The sequence below is a fragment of the Oncorhynchus mykiss genome, chromosome 12 (assembly GCF_057628025.1).
Source record: "Oncorhynchus mykiss isolate SJ-2025 chromosome 12, ASM5762802v1, whole genome shotgun sequence".
Classification (NCBI taxonomy): domain Eukaryota; kingdom Metazoa; phylum Chordata; class Actinopteri; order Salmoniformes; family Salmonidae; genus Oncorhynchus; species Oncorhynchus mykiss.
Genome location: NC_143033.1, coordinates 7,386,031 through 7,402,500, shown reverse-complemented (window position 1 = coordinate 7,402,500; position 16,470 = coordinate 7,386,031).

Here is a 16,470-nt window from a genome sequence, read left to right as displayed (position 1 = left end):
CTGTTCTGATTGGTCATGACATTTCAAGGGGAAGCAGGATAGGACTGAAAGGGTTTAAACACGTGTGGAGGCAGTAGCAGAATGACGCGTCTCTGGAAGTTGGAAGGTTGTCGTTAACGTGTGCCTATGCAGTTTTTCAACAAACCAAAAAAATGGAAAAAGAACAACGAAAACCTCATCAGCTACAAAACCAAAGATTCATAATTATTCCTATAGCAGTTTCAACCCCAACGTTTATTTTCCTGACAATGTCGACTATACATGCATCCATACTGTATAGCTAGCGCTACCCAGTACATGCATGCATATTAGTACATGTATGTGTGATTTTAAGGGTACGCTCCTTCTTCAACATGACACTGTGTGATTCAGTAGATATTATACATCCTCTCCATCACTCCCTTTCACTGGACACTGACTACCTCGGTTTCTCCGTCTGTCCGGTCCACTAGGGAACATCATGCCCGGAGGATTCAGGTGTATCTGTCACTGCAGTCTGTAGAGAAACATGATTCTGTGAAACTATGTGAAACTACAGTACACACCAAAGATAACTGGTGTACAGCACACCACAATCCTTCCAGATCCACTAACTAACATGCTGTTGTACTCAGACTTACAATCAGTCACACTTTGTGGTACACTACACACACCTCTCTCTGTCGGGTCTGTCATCTCATCTGTTCAACTTACTCTCCACAGCGTCCATGTTTGTGAAGGAGGGTACAGTAGGGGACAGAGGGGTTGGGTGCTCATAGGCACATCCTGTATGACTTCAGTTCTTTTTGGGGAAAACAAAACACAACTACTCCACACGTTCACAATAAGCAAAACCAAATATAGAAAACAGAACAGTAGTTCAACCTGTTGAGTGAAACTGCTCAAATACCGGTCGAATAGCTTTATCCTTTCCTAGTTGTCTCATTGTAAGGCTTCTAGTCCAAAGATGCTCTGCCACGGCCCTAGCTCTCCTGGTCTGGTCCTAACCCTGGTCTTGAGGAACATGTGCCAACCATGGGTATGAAAGAAAAATCCAAAGAGGTTTTCATTGCTTGACTTTAGTGCTTACGTTCGTTTTTACCAATGCCTAATATACAATTACGTTGTCTTTCCTAGTTTTTTTTTTTCAATATATGTTGTTTTTTTCATGTAATTTATATTTGTTTTAATTAATTGAGAATTAATTTATATTGCCAAATCTCCCTTGGAACTCTTTACCCTGATTAGCTTGTCAAGGTTTACATTGTTTGTCCTGTTTTCTTTTGATGATGCTGTCAAAGAAATGTATTTTTTGAGGTGTGTTAGTACACATTATAGTTTTTTAAACTTAATTATTTCATGTTATTTAATTAGATGTAATTGTTTGGATTAATATTTATGGGTATTTAAGAATGCTACAGTGCTTATGTCCTACCCAGTTAATTTATTATTAGTTAGCTTTACTTTAAAGAGCAACAGAGTCTGTGTTTAATTGTTCAGTTAATAATGACAGAAGAATGTTTTCCAATTGTAGTAATGTCAGGGTAGCTGGAATGATGAATGTTGCCACTACATTATTACAACTCATTTAGATTTTTCATTTACTTTCTTATTTCCGATGAAAACAATCCGTTGAACAAAAGATAATTAATCAATCTGTTGATGAAAAGATAATGACTCAATCTGTTGATGAAAAGATAATGACTCAATCTGTTGATGAAAAGATAATGACTCAATCTGTTCATGAAAAGATAATGACTCAATCTGTTGATGAAAAGATAATGACTCAATCTGTTGATGAAAAGATAATGACTCAATCTGTTCATGAAAAGATCAATGACTCAATCTGTTGATGAAAAGATAATGACTCAATCTGTTCATGAAAAGATAATGACTCAATCTGTTGATGAAAAGATAATGACTCAATCTGTTGATGAAAAGATAATGACTCAATCTGTTCATGAAAAGAGAATGAATCAACCTGTTCATGAAAAGATAATGAATCAATCTGCTGATGAAAAGATAATGAATCAATCTGTTCATGAAAAGATAATGACTCAATCTGTTCATGAAAAGATAATGAATCAATCTGTTGATGAAAAGATAATGACTCAATCTGTTGATGAAAAGATAATGACTCAATCTGTTGATGAAAAGAGAATGACTCAATCTGTTGATGAAAAGATAATGACTCAATCTGTTGATGAAAAGATAATGACTCAATCTGTTGATGAAAAGATAATGACTCAATCTGTTGATGAAAAGATAATGAATCAATCTGTTCATGAAAAGATAATGACTCAATCTGTTGATGAAAAGATAATGAATCAATCTGTTCATGAAAAGATAATGACTCAATCTGTTGATGAAAAGATAATGAATCAATCTGTTCATGAAAAGATAATGACTCAATCTGTTGATGAAAAGATAATGAATCAATCTGTTCATGAAAAGATAATGACTCAATCTGTTGAAGAAAAGAGAATGACTCAATCTGTTCATGAAAAGATCATGAATCAACCTGTTCATGAAAAGATAATGAATCAATCTGTTCATGAAAAGATAATGAATGAGCACTGCATCGTTTTTTTCTTCTGTGATTTATTAATGAATGAATTCGTTTTATTTGTGAGACATTTGCATTATTCTGCTTACCATGATGGACGAGCAATGAATTTCAGACTGATGTTTGTGCCTCTGATAGGACAGGTGCCACACGTTGATTGAGACAGACAGACTCACCACTGATAGGACAGGTGCCACACGTTGAATGAGACAGACAAACTCACCAAAGAAAACTGGAACGCTGAGAAGTTGTTTGTTTTTTCACTTGATAGAGAAGGAAAACAGAGGATTCCCGTAAACTAGCTGCTTCCAAGACTGGCTTGTAAAAATAATAATATTTCTATTTCTATAGTGAGAAGCAAAAAGGACCTTTCCATTTGAATCGTGTTAATGAAACCAAAGATACCAAAGATGTTTTCTCTAGTACGGTCTGCGCTTGGCCCATGCTTTCATTTTGATATGATCTCTCTTTCTCTTTCTCCTTCCCTCTCCCCTCCTTTCTCTCTCTCTCTCTCTCTCTCTCTCTCTCTCTCTTTCTCTCTCTCTCTCTCTCTCTCTCTCTCTCTCTCTCTCTCTCTCTCTCTCTCTCGTGCATGCCTTCTCCTCCCCTACAATAACAGGTGTACAGGGGAAGGTGAGGATGTGTGTTGGGTTAGGGAAGGTGAGGGTGTGTGTTGGTGATGTATGATCAATGCTATGTGTTTCAGAAAGCCCTTCACCAGATCACAGTGCACATGTGTCCAAACCACACATTGAGTTGTTGTGAAAAAACAAAACAAAAAAAACAACACCATTTTGCACTAAAGCATTAAGGCAGCCCAAAGGGCTGGTTACGCTGCTTCACATAAAGACCAAACTACAATAATATCATTCCCAAACTACTAGGGAAGTTTAATTAGTCCGAATAATTAGTCAAAAACACTGTGTCCATCTTATCAAACTAAAATTATATTAGCTATATTTGTTTCTATTGCCTGGGAAGAGAGGGCTGCAGTCCAATCAATTTAAAATGCCTCACCTCAATCCCCAAATATCAATCCTAACAATCAGACAAAATGAAGCAATGAAAAAAATAAACTGTGTGTGGAATTCCAAAACCACAATCCTCTTCCCTGCCTATTGCTTCAGTGCAACGTTGTGATTCAAACCAAACCAAAGAAACCGCAACCCTCTTCCCTGCCTAGTGCTTCAGTGCAACGTTGTGATTTAAACCAAACCAAAGAAACCGCAATCCTCTTCCCTGCCTATTGCTTCAGTGCAACGTTGTAAATTAAACCAAACCAAAGAAACCGCAATCCTCTTCCCTGCCTAGTGCTTCAGTGCAACGTTGTGATTTAAACCAAACCAAAGAAACCGCAACCCTCTTCCCTGCCTAGTGCTTCAGTGAAACGTTGTGATTTAAACCAAACCAAAGAAACCTCAACACAAAGAAACCAAAGGCACTGGTGAAGGGGCTCTGAAAGATACATACTAGGATGTTACCCTGACGCGTTAAGGGTTAGCCAAAACAGAACACCTGTAATAATTCAATTAGTAGTGTCCTCCTTAGAACTTATACTAATCATGCTCCAGCTCCTGTTTGGAAAGGTAATATAGAGTTAAAATGAGAGACAAATCACGTGGAATCTGTTGGAACTTGGGACCATTATCATTTATGAAAAGACTCGACTTCATCAAGTGTTGCCATGTTCATCTATGTGTAGCCTAGTACAATTCAGCATATATATTACAAGATAAATCGAATTATGCAAATAGACTTGAGAGATGAGAGTGGCAACAGTTGATCTGGAACTCATGGAGTGATACGATAGTACTGAGACCACAGTTGATTCTCTCCTTATTAGCTGAGGAAATAGGGTTATATGCCTATGTCACTTAATCGAATTCAACAATGCCAATAATGTTTTAAATGAGTCTTTTGCTTTCAAAAGCATTTCAAACATAGTCACATGTATAAATGAATTTCATGTCCATTGAATTATTCTGTGCGTTATAGGGAAACAAATGCACGCTCTAGAATGCCCTTCAAGCCCATCAGAAACGAGTAATCAACAATGCCATGGTATAAAGGCCCTTCATAAACTGGGTGGTTCGAGCCCTGAGTGCTGATTGGTTGACAGCCGTGGTATATCAGACCGTATACCACCGGTATGACAAAACATGTATTTTTACTGCTCTAATTACATTGGTAACCAGTTTATAATAGCAATAAGACACCTGTGGGGGGGGGGGGGGGGGGGTGGGGGTGGGGGTGGTATGTGATATATGGCCAATATACCACGGCTAAGGGCGGTTCTTAGGCACGACGCATCACGCCATATACCACACCTCCTCGGGCCTTATTGCTTTAATAACATAGGCATATAAACCTTATCAAATTATTTTCCAATAATGCACGGTATAATTCAAGGGCTAGGAAGTTCATTCGTACATGTTATATGTTTGAAAAGCAAAAGTAGAATGTAAAACATTCATGGTATTGTTGAATTACATTTTTTCCGCTAAACTAGACTAGTTTGTTTGGTTACCAAGGCAATTACTGTAGCTATCTAGTAAACTTGCAAGCTACTTCAGTGAATGTCGAAAACATTTCTAGTGAACAAAATAACGAACACATTTCTAACATAGCTTTGTATAAAAAAAGGATAATAAACTCTATGGGCTCTTTGTAAACTAATTAGAACTCTGCGGAAGGTTCCGGTAACACCTTCCACGTCGTTTATTATTTCCCATACGACGCACAGCCTCTCGTTGATTATCTCTTACATAATTCAGCCAGCTATGTTACTTTTCCAACGGGGATGCTGTAACAAAGACATAGAGAGAGAGGGCTTTTGTTGCAGAGTATGAGATAACCAATGGGGCCATGGGACGAGTGCCTTGCTTGTACCAAAGCGAAGTGAACACCTCTGTACTTTTTTATTCCTGTGAATACCTCAGCGTCTAGACGGACAGCATGTTGACTAGTGGACTGTGTGTTGGTCTGCGGTGCTCAGCGTCTAGACGGACAGCATGTTGACTAGTGGACTGTGTGTTGGTCTGCGGTGCTCAGCGTCTAGACGGACTCCATTTTGACTAGTGGACTGTGTGTTGGTCTGCGGTGCTCAGCGTCTAGACGGACTCCATTTTGACTAGTGGACTGTGTGTTGGTCTGCGGTGCTCAGCGTCTAGACGGACTCCATTTTGACTAGTGGACTGTGTGTTGGTCTGCAGTGCTCAGCGTCTAGACGGACTCCATTTTGACTAGTGGACTGTGTGTTGGTCTGCAGTGCTCAGCGTCTAGACTAGCCTGACAGTATGTTAACTAGTGGACTGTGTGTTGGTCTGTCTCTGCGGTGCTCAGCGTCTAGACTAGCCAGACAGCATGTTAACTAGTGGACTGTTTGTTGGTCTGCGGTGCTCAGCGTCTAGTCGGACAGCATGTTGACTAGTGGACTGTGTGTTGGTCTGTCTCTGCGGTGCTCAGCGTCTAGACTAGCCGGACAGCATGTTGACTAGTGGACTGTGTGTTGGTCTGTCTCTGCGGTGCTCAGCGTCTAGACTAGCTAGACAGCATGTTGACTAGTGGACTGTGTGTTGGTCTGTCTCTGCGGTGCTCAGCGTCTAGACTAGCCGGACAGCATGTTGACTAGTGGACTGTGTGTTGGTCTGTCTCTGCGGTGCTCAGCGTCTAGACTAGCCGGACAGCATGTTGACTAGTGGACTGTGTGTTGGTCTGTCTCTGCGGTGCTCAGCGTCTAGACTAGCTAGACAGCATGTTGACTAGTGGACTGTGTGTTGGTCTGTCTCTGCGGTGCTCAGCGTCTAGACTAGCCGGACAGCATGTTGACTAGTGGACTGTGTGTTGGTCTGTCTCTGCGGTGCTCAGCGTCTAGACTAGCCGGACAGCATGTTAACTAGTGGACTGTGTGTTGGTCTGTCTCTGCGGTGCTCAGCGTCTAGACTTGCCGGACAGCATGTTGACTAGTGGACTGTGTGTTGGTCTGTCTCTGCGGTGCTCAGCGTCTAGACTAGCCGGACAGCATGTTGACTAGTGGACTGTGTGTTGGTCCGGCTCTGTGGTGCTTTGCAGTGCAATCACTAAGCAAACAGCTAAGATAAATAATACCAAAGGATTTCCACATCTATGTTTCCTTCCCTCTTCTTCTTTCGTCCTCCAAATGGTTGCAAAGCTTTAAATGAAAGAAAGAAATGTGTGGCATGACAACAGCGCAGACCGTGCTCTCCTTAATGTTATCGGATATACCTCATAGATACTAGTGGTTAGGGTAATGTTATTCTAGCATATGTAATAAATTATTCACTTGCTCTTCTTTTTGGTAACTGTGACTGTACGAAACAAACAAACAAAAAAAGCTTTCTACATTTTAAGTTGTGATTTTTGTAACAGTTGAAGAGGTGCGCTCACCAAAAAACAAATACGCGTCTTATGCTCTCTTGTTAATGTGACATTTTTTTTCTCATCTTTTGTTGTTTGCCGTTTTTATTTTTCAGTTTATTATTTTTTGTTTTTTGTTTTTTGGAGGGACTCCGGTTATATTCACTTGGCGTTCTGGATTGGGAATAGTTGCAGAATGAGCCCACAGTTTACACGTTACAGAAACAAAACAAACAAAACAACCTGTTCTTCTGTTAAAAGTTTAAGACCGCCATTTTGTTCATTTTCACGCATTCCTTCTTTGTCTTGTGACCTATGCTTCTGTGTTGAAGTGTAGCATTTACAATTAGCCACTGCCAAACAACAGTGCTAGAGCCCAGGATTTTATGCATGAGTATATTTACAATTAGCTAGCAGTGTAATGCATTGTGACCTTATGGCTTTTTAAGTTTATAAATCTGTACCACTCTATGGACTTAGTTTCTGCATGTGGTTTCGAGAAGCGTGGCTCAGTTGTATATATATATATATATATATATATATATATATATATATATATATATATATATTGGAGCCCACTATCATAGTGGACCCTTAGTTAATAAGTTAATCATTTGAAGGGTCTGTATTCAGAGTAGAAGGTTATGAACACAAGTCCAACTGTTAACATATTGCAACTGTGACAGGTGAGACAATGGATAATTAGTTAACCTGTTTTGAGGCCTATTTGAGACAGAGGTCCACAACTCTTAACTTGACCACATGTGGTAACTTTACACGTCGTTGGATTTGGCAGCATCAGCGCACAAACCATGTAGCATTTGACCAACAACAACACACCTAAATAATAGTCATATTTTCAAAACATTTTTACACAAAAGCCTCAACTTCATGATGTCACAGAAGGTACTGTGCCTGACAATCTATGCCTCTCTTTTATCTTCCACTTAGCTAACCGACATATAAACCCCACTTTAGTCGACAGCAGCTCCCAACCTGTGTCTGATGAAAATACAACAAATGAGTTTAGGATGAAGTGAATGTACTGTACTCTGGTTCTAAATGGGTAAAAAAAAATAAAAAAACACACCCCGTAAAGAGATCAGCATCAAGATCACTAGCCTACCTCAGGGGTCAGAGGTGAAAGGTCAGACAGTCTGATGACCTCAGGGGTTAGAGGTCAGAGGAAAGTCAGATGAGAAACACAATGGGCCCAAACCCTCCGACTTTATTAATAACCCCTTGATTAATCAAATCACTCATTAATTCAGTAGAAAATGAGAATATCGAACAATAACTATTCAGAGTACTTCTCAATCTCTGTCCACAGTCAGTTTCTCTCTGTCTATGCTTGATGGAATGTAACATACAGTGGATTCTATCTATTGATGCTTGATGGCTCAGTAAGGGTCTTTATAAGCTGTTTCACACAACTGAGCCGAACCGAACTGAGCCAAGCTGTACTGGACTAGCCTGGTTGGTTAGTTCGTGTCGGCACGAGAGGAGTGTGCTCAGACCGAAGGCATGGTCACGTTACAATCTGATAATACCAAGAACCAGAATAGTAAAGAATGACCTCACGTGAGTTGGCACGAGTAGCCTGGTTCCAGATCTGTTTGTGACAACCCCCATAGGAGTTGACTAAACAGCACAAACAGATCTGGGATCAGGCTAGCCTGAGTGATGGTAGTTGAATATTCTAACTAAGCAGAAGCTTCCCAACATTACAAAGCCAACATGCTGTCTATCCCAAAGCATCATTATACAGTATTGATCTTCTGTATATTTTCTATTCATTCCTTTGTTTATTTTTGTTGGTCTTTTTGTTTTACACTAATATATTTGTCTTTTCATTGGTTGGGACACGAAGGGGAACTGGTATTTAATTGTTGTGTTGTTTTTGGAGTAGTATTGATAACATTTTTGATAAGACATTTAATTTAGGATCCAAATGAAGTAGAGGTGCAGAGTTAATGTTGTTCCACGCACCCTATTATGTATAAAGGCAAAATAAAGAAATCACAATGGTCTTATCCATCTGATTTGTCCTCGTGACTTGAAAACCAAAAAATGCATTTTTTTCCAGATGAAAATGATTGTATTAATTTGCTCCTCTTTTAAAAAAGAAATTAAAAAAAATAATAGATCCATGTCTCAAAATAGAGGCACTCAACTCAACTGAAATGTTGCAGTTTTACCATTTTATTTCTTAAGACAAGGAGAAAAGATAAGACCATTTAAAAATAATTCCAATGTTTTTCTTTTCTTTTTCGTTTTGACGTAGAATTGTGTTTTGAATTGAAGCCTTTTGAACAAAAGCGACAGCCAGAATGACCTGGGCCTGAATCACCAGATAGAACAACAATTCAACAGCTTTAAAACACACAACAATCACTTTAACTGTGTCATTGAGACCACAGCAAGTCGTGTTAATCTGATATTATGATACTGACAGATTACAGATGACGTTTTGTCCTCTTCAGTGTGTTTCATTGCCGGGTAGTGAGTGTCCCACTGCCTAATATTGGTGGAAAGGATTTCTCTAGTGGAAATGGAAGGTTGAGTCTGTGATCTCAAAGCCTTGGACCTCTTGATTATGCCCTAATGTAAAAGCATCAACTCATTTTCATTAACAAGCCAAAGAACAACTGTAGCATAATGTGCATTGACAAGGTCATATTAACTTTTTTATTTTACCAGGTAAGACTTAGATGATTGTGGATATGATGAATATCAATACCAAATAAACAAAATAACACTCACCTACATTATGGCTAAGTTCATGTACATGGAGCCAGTCTCCCAAGGTTCTAGTTCTGCTGTTTCTATGGATACCGGACATTCAGCAGGAGTTCTAGACTCGTTCCAGTGTTCTAGAAAAGCCCAAAATAGAATGTTCTTGCTCATCTGACTTGTCCACAGTGTTGCCAAAGAAAAGATCACTCTACTCAACATGACAACTTCCCCCCCCCCAAAAAAAAAACAGTTTCAAATCTGTGAAATAATTTACACAACTGAAAATAACCACATATTTATATCTGTTTGCATGTATTTCAGTAATTTCCTTTTCAATTTGAGAAATACAATGCATATTGAGTCTGGATTATTTTTTAAAGCTTGGTATATAAATCCCTACCTTACAAAAACAGGTAGGACTTCAAAAAAAATAGCATTTGCGCCTTTCATCTGTGCAATATTATTAGCTATACACAAAAAAAATATATATATATATATATATGTTAAAAGGTAATGATGAAAACACTATCTGTATCAATGTTACATGTATGTTTCAACAACTGCATTTGCATTGGAGCTTTTAATATCGTTGAATATGTTGATGTTTTGGGCACTTTTCAAACAGAATGTCCCTTTCTCTTTCTAAGATGATTTAGCCGTGTGTTTGTGTGCTTGTTTATATTTGCTGTTTCGGGATATAAAGCTTTACATTGCATTAGTGTTTTGTCTGCATCATCTATGCTAAATCCATTTTTTTTTACCCCCCCCCCTGGTACCTGTTTTAGTTTGTCATCCCCACTATCATCAAATGGTAGTGTTGTATATTCTGCTATTAGTATCAAATAAACCGCTTTGATTCATTCACACTCGGTCTCTGCCTCCCGTCTTTTTCTATGGGGATGCCTTCCGTAGATATGCAGTTGAGGTCGGAGGTTTACATACACCGTAGCCAACTAAATACATTTAAACTCAGTTTTTCCACAATTCCTGACATTTAATCCTAGTAAAAAATCCCTGTTTTAGGTCAGTTCGGATCACCACTTTATTTTCAGAATGTGAAATGTCAGAATAATAGTAGAGAGAATGATTTATTTCAGCTTTTGTTTATTTTATCACATTCCCAGGGGGTCAGAAGTTTACATACACTCAATTAGTATTTGGTAGCATTGCCTTTCAATTGTTTAACTTGGGTCAAACGTTTCGGGTAGCCTTCCACAAGCTTCTCACAATAAGTTGGTTGAATTTTGACCTATTCCTCCGGACAGAGCTGGAGTAACTGAGTCAGGTTTGTAGACCTCCATGCTCGCACATGCTTTTTCAGTTCTGCCCACAAATTTACTATAAGATTGAGGTCAGGGCTTTGTGATGGCCACTCCAATACCTTGATTTTGTCGTCCTTAAGCCATTTTGCCACAACTTTGTAAGTATGCTTGGGGTCAATGTCCATTTGGAAGACCCATTTGCGACAAAGCTTTAACTTCCTGACTGATGTCTTGAGATGTTGCTTCAATATATCCACATCATTTTCTTTCCTCATGATGCCATCTATTTTGTGAAGTGCACCAGTCCCTCCTGCACCAAATCACATGATGCTGCCACCCCGTGCTTCACGGTTGGGATGGTGTTCTTCAGCTTGCAAGCCTCCCCCTTTTTCCTCCAAACATAACGATGGTCATTATGGCCAAACAGTTCTATTTTTGTTTCATTAGACCAGAGGACATTTCTCCAAAAAGTGCTATCTTTGTCCTCGTGTGCAGTTGCAAACCGTAGACTGGTATTTTTTATGGCAGTTTTTGAGCAGTGGCTTCTCGCTTGCTGAGCGGCCTTTCAGGTTATGTCGATATAGGACTCGTTTTACTGTGGATACAGATACTTTTGTACCTGTTTCCACCAGCATCTTCACAAAGTCTTTTGCTGTTGTTCTGGGATTGATTTAGCACTTTTCGGGCCAAAGTCATTAGAAAAACCTTTTGCAATTATGTTAGCACAGCTGAAAACTGTTGTTCTGATTAAAGAAGCAATAAAACTGGTCTTCTTTAGTCTAGTTGAGTATCTGGAGCATCAGCATTTGTGGGTTCGATTACAGGCTCATAATGGCAGGAAACAAAGAAATTTCTTCCGAAAACAAAAACAACAGTTTTTAGCAGTGCTAACGTAAGTGCAAACAGGTTTTCTAATGATCAATTAGCCAGTTTCAAATGATAATCTTGCATTAGCTAACACAACGTGCCATTGCTGACAATGGGCCTCTGTATGTATGTAGATATTCCATTTTAAAAAATCTGCCGTTTCTAGCTACATTAGTCATTTACAACATTAACAATGTCTACACTGTATTTCTGATCAACTTGATCAATTTTAAATGGACAATATTTTTTGCTTTTCTTAAAAATAAAAAAAACAAGGACATTTCTAAGTGACCCCGACCTTTTTAACGGTAGTGCATATATCATTATAAACTGCGTGTTTCGAGCACTGAATGCTGATTGGCTGACAGTCGTGGTATATCAGACCGTATACCACGGGTATGAAGTAACATTTACTTTTTTACTGTTCTAATTACGTTGGTAACCAGATTATCATAGCAATAAGGCACCTCTGGGGGTTTGTGGTATATGGCCAATATACCACGGCTAATGGCTATATCCAGGCACTCCACGTTGTGTCGTGCTTAAGAACAGTCCTTGGCCATATACCACACCCCCTCAGGCTTTATTGCTTAAATATATCATTATAATATAATATATTAGTGTTCTATTTAATTCTGCGAGGGCGTTGTCTAGGTGAGATGGCCACAAACAGTTGACGTAGTCAGGGGGACTATTATATAGTATTGTATAAGCATGTACTTATTTAAAACACTGTCTTGTATTGTATTAGCATGTACTTATATACTGTCTTGTATTGTATTAGCATGTACTCATATAAAACACTGTCTTGTATTGTATTAGCATGTACTTATATACTGTCTTGTATTGTATTAGCATGTACTTATTTAAAACATTGTCTTGTATTGTATTAGCATGTACTTATTTAAAACATTGTCTTGTATTGTATTAGCATGTACTTATATACTGTCTTGTATTGTATTAGCATGTACTTACAGAGCTCCAAAAGGACTATGACATATTTTTTAGGGGGATTTGAAATGACTATGAGGTTAAAGTGCAAACGATTAGCTTTAATTTGAGGGTATTTTCATCATTTGGAGTCACTTTTATTGTAAATAAGAATATATTATGTTTCTAAACACTTCTACATTAACGTGGATGCTACCATGATTACGGATACGCCTAAATGAATCGTGAATAACGATGAGTGAGAAAGTTACAGACGCACAAATAGTATACCCCCAAGACATGCTAACCTCTCATAGGGTGACCAAATATTCCGGATTGTGCTGAATTGTCCTGGCAGGTAGCCTAGTTGTTAGAGCGTTGGGCCATTAACCGAATGGTCACTGGAGCGAATCCCAGAGCTGACAAGGTGAAAATCTGTCGTTCTGCCCCTGAGCAGTTAACCCACTGTTCCCGGGGTGCCGAACACGTGGATATTGATTAAGGCAGCCCCCCTCCCCGCACCTCTCTGATTCAGAGGGCTTGGGGTAAATGTGGAAGACATTCCAATTGGATGTATTCAGTTGTACAACTGACTAGTTGTTTCCAATTTTGGCACGTTGTTCAACAACCGACCAATCATGTCCCGCATTTTATATACAAATTCAAACGCCACTAATGTAGAAATAAATGTAAATATGTCCAGTAATTCAGACTTTCTGTCACGTTGCTCTTCTGAAGATAGGCCTATATATGTGGCAACACAATCTCACACTCAATTCGTGCAAATATGTACAAAAACTATTTCAGCAGATTTCGTGCGTTTTTGTGTGGTTTAATTCATGCAAAAATACACACATTTTTGTGCTACTTCATTCCAAGGAAAATGCAATTTTTTTAATATGACTTAATTCATAGGAGAAAAAAAAATGGGGGTGGCACAAACAATATTTTTAAAGTTTTTTTTTGTGTCCCACATTTATTTATATAAAAAAAAAACGGGTTAATAACACCCCAGTATTGTTAATCGACCAGGTTGTCACCAAAATACTTATAGTATATTAGTAGCCTTACGTTATTTAAAAAAAAAAAAATTAGTGCCAATGTTATTTTCTATGGTTGTTTTCGCTTAATACTTTGCAATACTGGTGCTATGTGGGATTTTAGGAGGGATGCCAGATTGGAGTAAAAGCTGCATTTGTCCGTTTCTTTGTTGCTGTATCGTTTAACTTCTTGGTGGCCGTATCTTCACGTCCAGATGAAATGCATGCCCAAATTCTACTGCCTGCTACTCATCTCCAGAAGATAAGATATGCGTATCATTAGTAGATTTTGAAAGAAAACAATCTGAAGTTTCTAAAACTGTTTGAATCATGTCTGTGAGTATAACATAACTTATTTAGCAGGCGAAACCCCGAGGACAAACCATTCAGATTTTTTTTTTTAGGTCACTCTTTTCAATGTGTTTTCATTGGGAATCCAGATTTCTAAGGGACTTTCTTGCAGATCCTATCTCTCATCCACTGGATGTCAGCAGTCTTTGGAAATTGGTTGAGGTTTTTCCTTTCTTGAACACTTACACTTGAAGTTAGATCGAGGCGCGTGACCAGCAAGCTTGTTTTACTGCTGTATTGAACACAGATCATCCCATCTTCAATTTGATCGATTATTTACGTAAAAAAATACCTGAAGTTGTATTACAAAAGTAGTTTGAAATGTTTTGGCAAAGTTTACAGGTAACTTTTGAGATATTTTGTAGTCACGTCGAGCAAGTTGGAACCGGTGTTTTTCTGGAGCAAACGCTCCAAATAAATGGACATTTTGGATATATATATATCGATGGAATTAATCGAACAAAAGGACCATTTGTGATGTTTATGGGACATATTGGAGTGCCAACAGAAGAAGCTTGTCAAAAGTAATGCATGAATTATATTTTTTATTTCTGCGTTTTGTGTCGCGCCTGCAGGGTTGAAGTATGCTTTTCTCTCTTTGTTTACGGAGGTGCTATCCTCAGACAATAGCATCGTTTGCTTTCGCCGAAAAGCCTTTTTGAAATCTGACACGTTGGCTGCATTCACAACAAGTGTAGCTTTAATTTGGTATCTAACATGTGTGATTTCATGAAAGTTTGAATTTTATAGTAATTTATTAGTTTTTGGCGCTCTACATTTTCGCTGGCTTTTGGCCAGGTAGCGTCCCACATATCCCAGAGAGGTTTTTAATGTATTTGATTGGGGAATGGGGAAGCATTTTCACAATGGAAAATTAATTCATTAATAAATGTGAGGAAACAGAAGACCTGCAAAAAAAATCTGTTTGGTTTAAAATCCCCTGGAGCGGCAGGTAGCCTAGTGGTTAGAGTGTAGAGGAGGCAGGTAGCCTAGTGGTTAGAGTGTAGAGGAGGCAGGTAGCCTAGTGGTTAGAGTGTAGAGGCGGTAGGTAGCCTAGTGGTTAGAGTGTAGAGGCGGCAGGTAGCCTAGTGGTTAGAGTGTAGAGGCGGCAGGTAGCCTAGTGGTTAGAGTGAAGAGGCGGCAGGTAGCCTAGTGGTTAGAGTGTAGAGGCGGCAGGTAGCCTAGTGGTTAGAGTGTAGAGGTGGCAGGTAGCCTAGTGGTTAGAGTGTAGAGGTGGCAGGTAGCCTAGTGGTTAGAGTGTAGAGGCGGCAGGTAGCCTAGTGGTTAGAGTGTAGAGGCGGCAGGTAGCCTAGTGGTTAGAGTGTAGAGGCGGCAGGTAGCCTAGTGGTTAGAGTGTAGAGGCGGCAGATAGCCTAGTGGTTAGAGTGTAGAGGCGGCAGGTAGCCTAGTGGTTAGAGTGTAGAGGCGGTAGGTAGCCTAGAGATTAGAGTGTAGAGGCGGCAGGGTAGCCTAGTGGTTAGAGTGTAGAGGCGGCAGGTAGCCTAGTGGTTAGAGTGTAGAGGCGGCAGGTAGCCTAGTGGTTAGAGTGTAGAGGCGGCAGGTAGCCTAGAGATTAGAGTGTAGAGGGTGGCAGGTAGCCTAGTGGTTAGTGTAGAGGCGGCAGGTAGCCTAGAGATTAGAGTGTTGGGCCAATAACTGAAAGGTTGCTAGATCGAATACCCGAGCTGACAAGGTAAAAATATGTCGTTCTGCACCAGAACAAGGCAGTTAACCCACTATTCCTATGCCAGTTAACCCACTGTTCCTAGGCCGTCATTGTAAATTAGAATTTGTTCTTAACCAGTTGCATCTCTAGGGGCGCTATTTCATTTTTGGATAAAAAACGTTCCCGTTTTAAGCGCGATATTTTGTCACGAAAAGATGCTCGACTATGCATATTCTTATTCCTAGTTTTGGAAAGAAAACACTCTGAAGTTTCAGAATCTGCAAAGATTTTGTCTGTAAGTGCCCCAGAACTCATTCTACAGGCGAAACCAAGATGATACGTTAAACAGGAAATGAGCAGAATTTCTGAAGCTCTGTTTTCTAATGTCTCCTTATATGGCTGTGAATGCAACAGGAATAAGCTTGTTTTTGTAGGCATATCATTGGAAGATTGGCCATAAGAGACTACATTTTCCAGGGGTCCGCCCGGTGTCCTTTGTCTAAATTTGTGCGTAATCTTCAGGTGCGGGCATTTTCTCCTGGGATTCAGGAGAGAAAGCACACTTCCACGAACGATATATCATCGAAGAGATATGTGAAAAACACCTTGAGGATTGATTCTAAACAACGTTTGCCATGTTTTCAGTCGATATTATGGAGTTAATTTGGAAAAAAGTTCGCGTTTTGAGGACTGAAT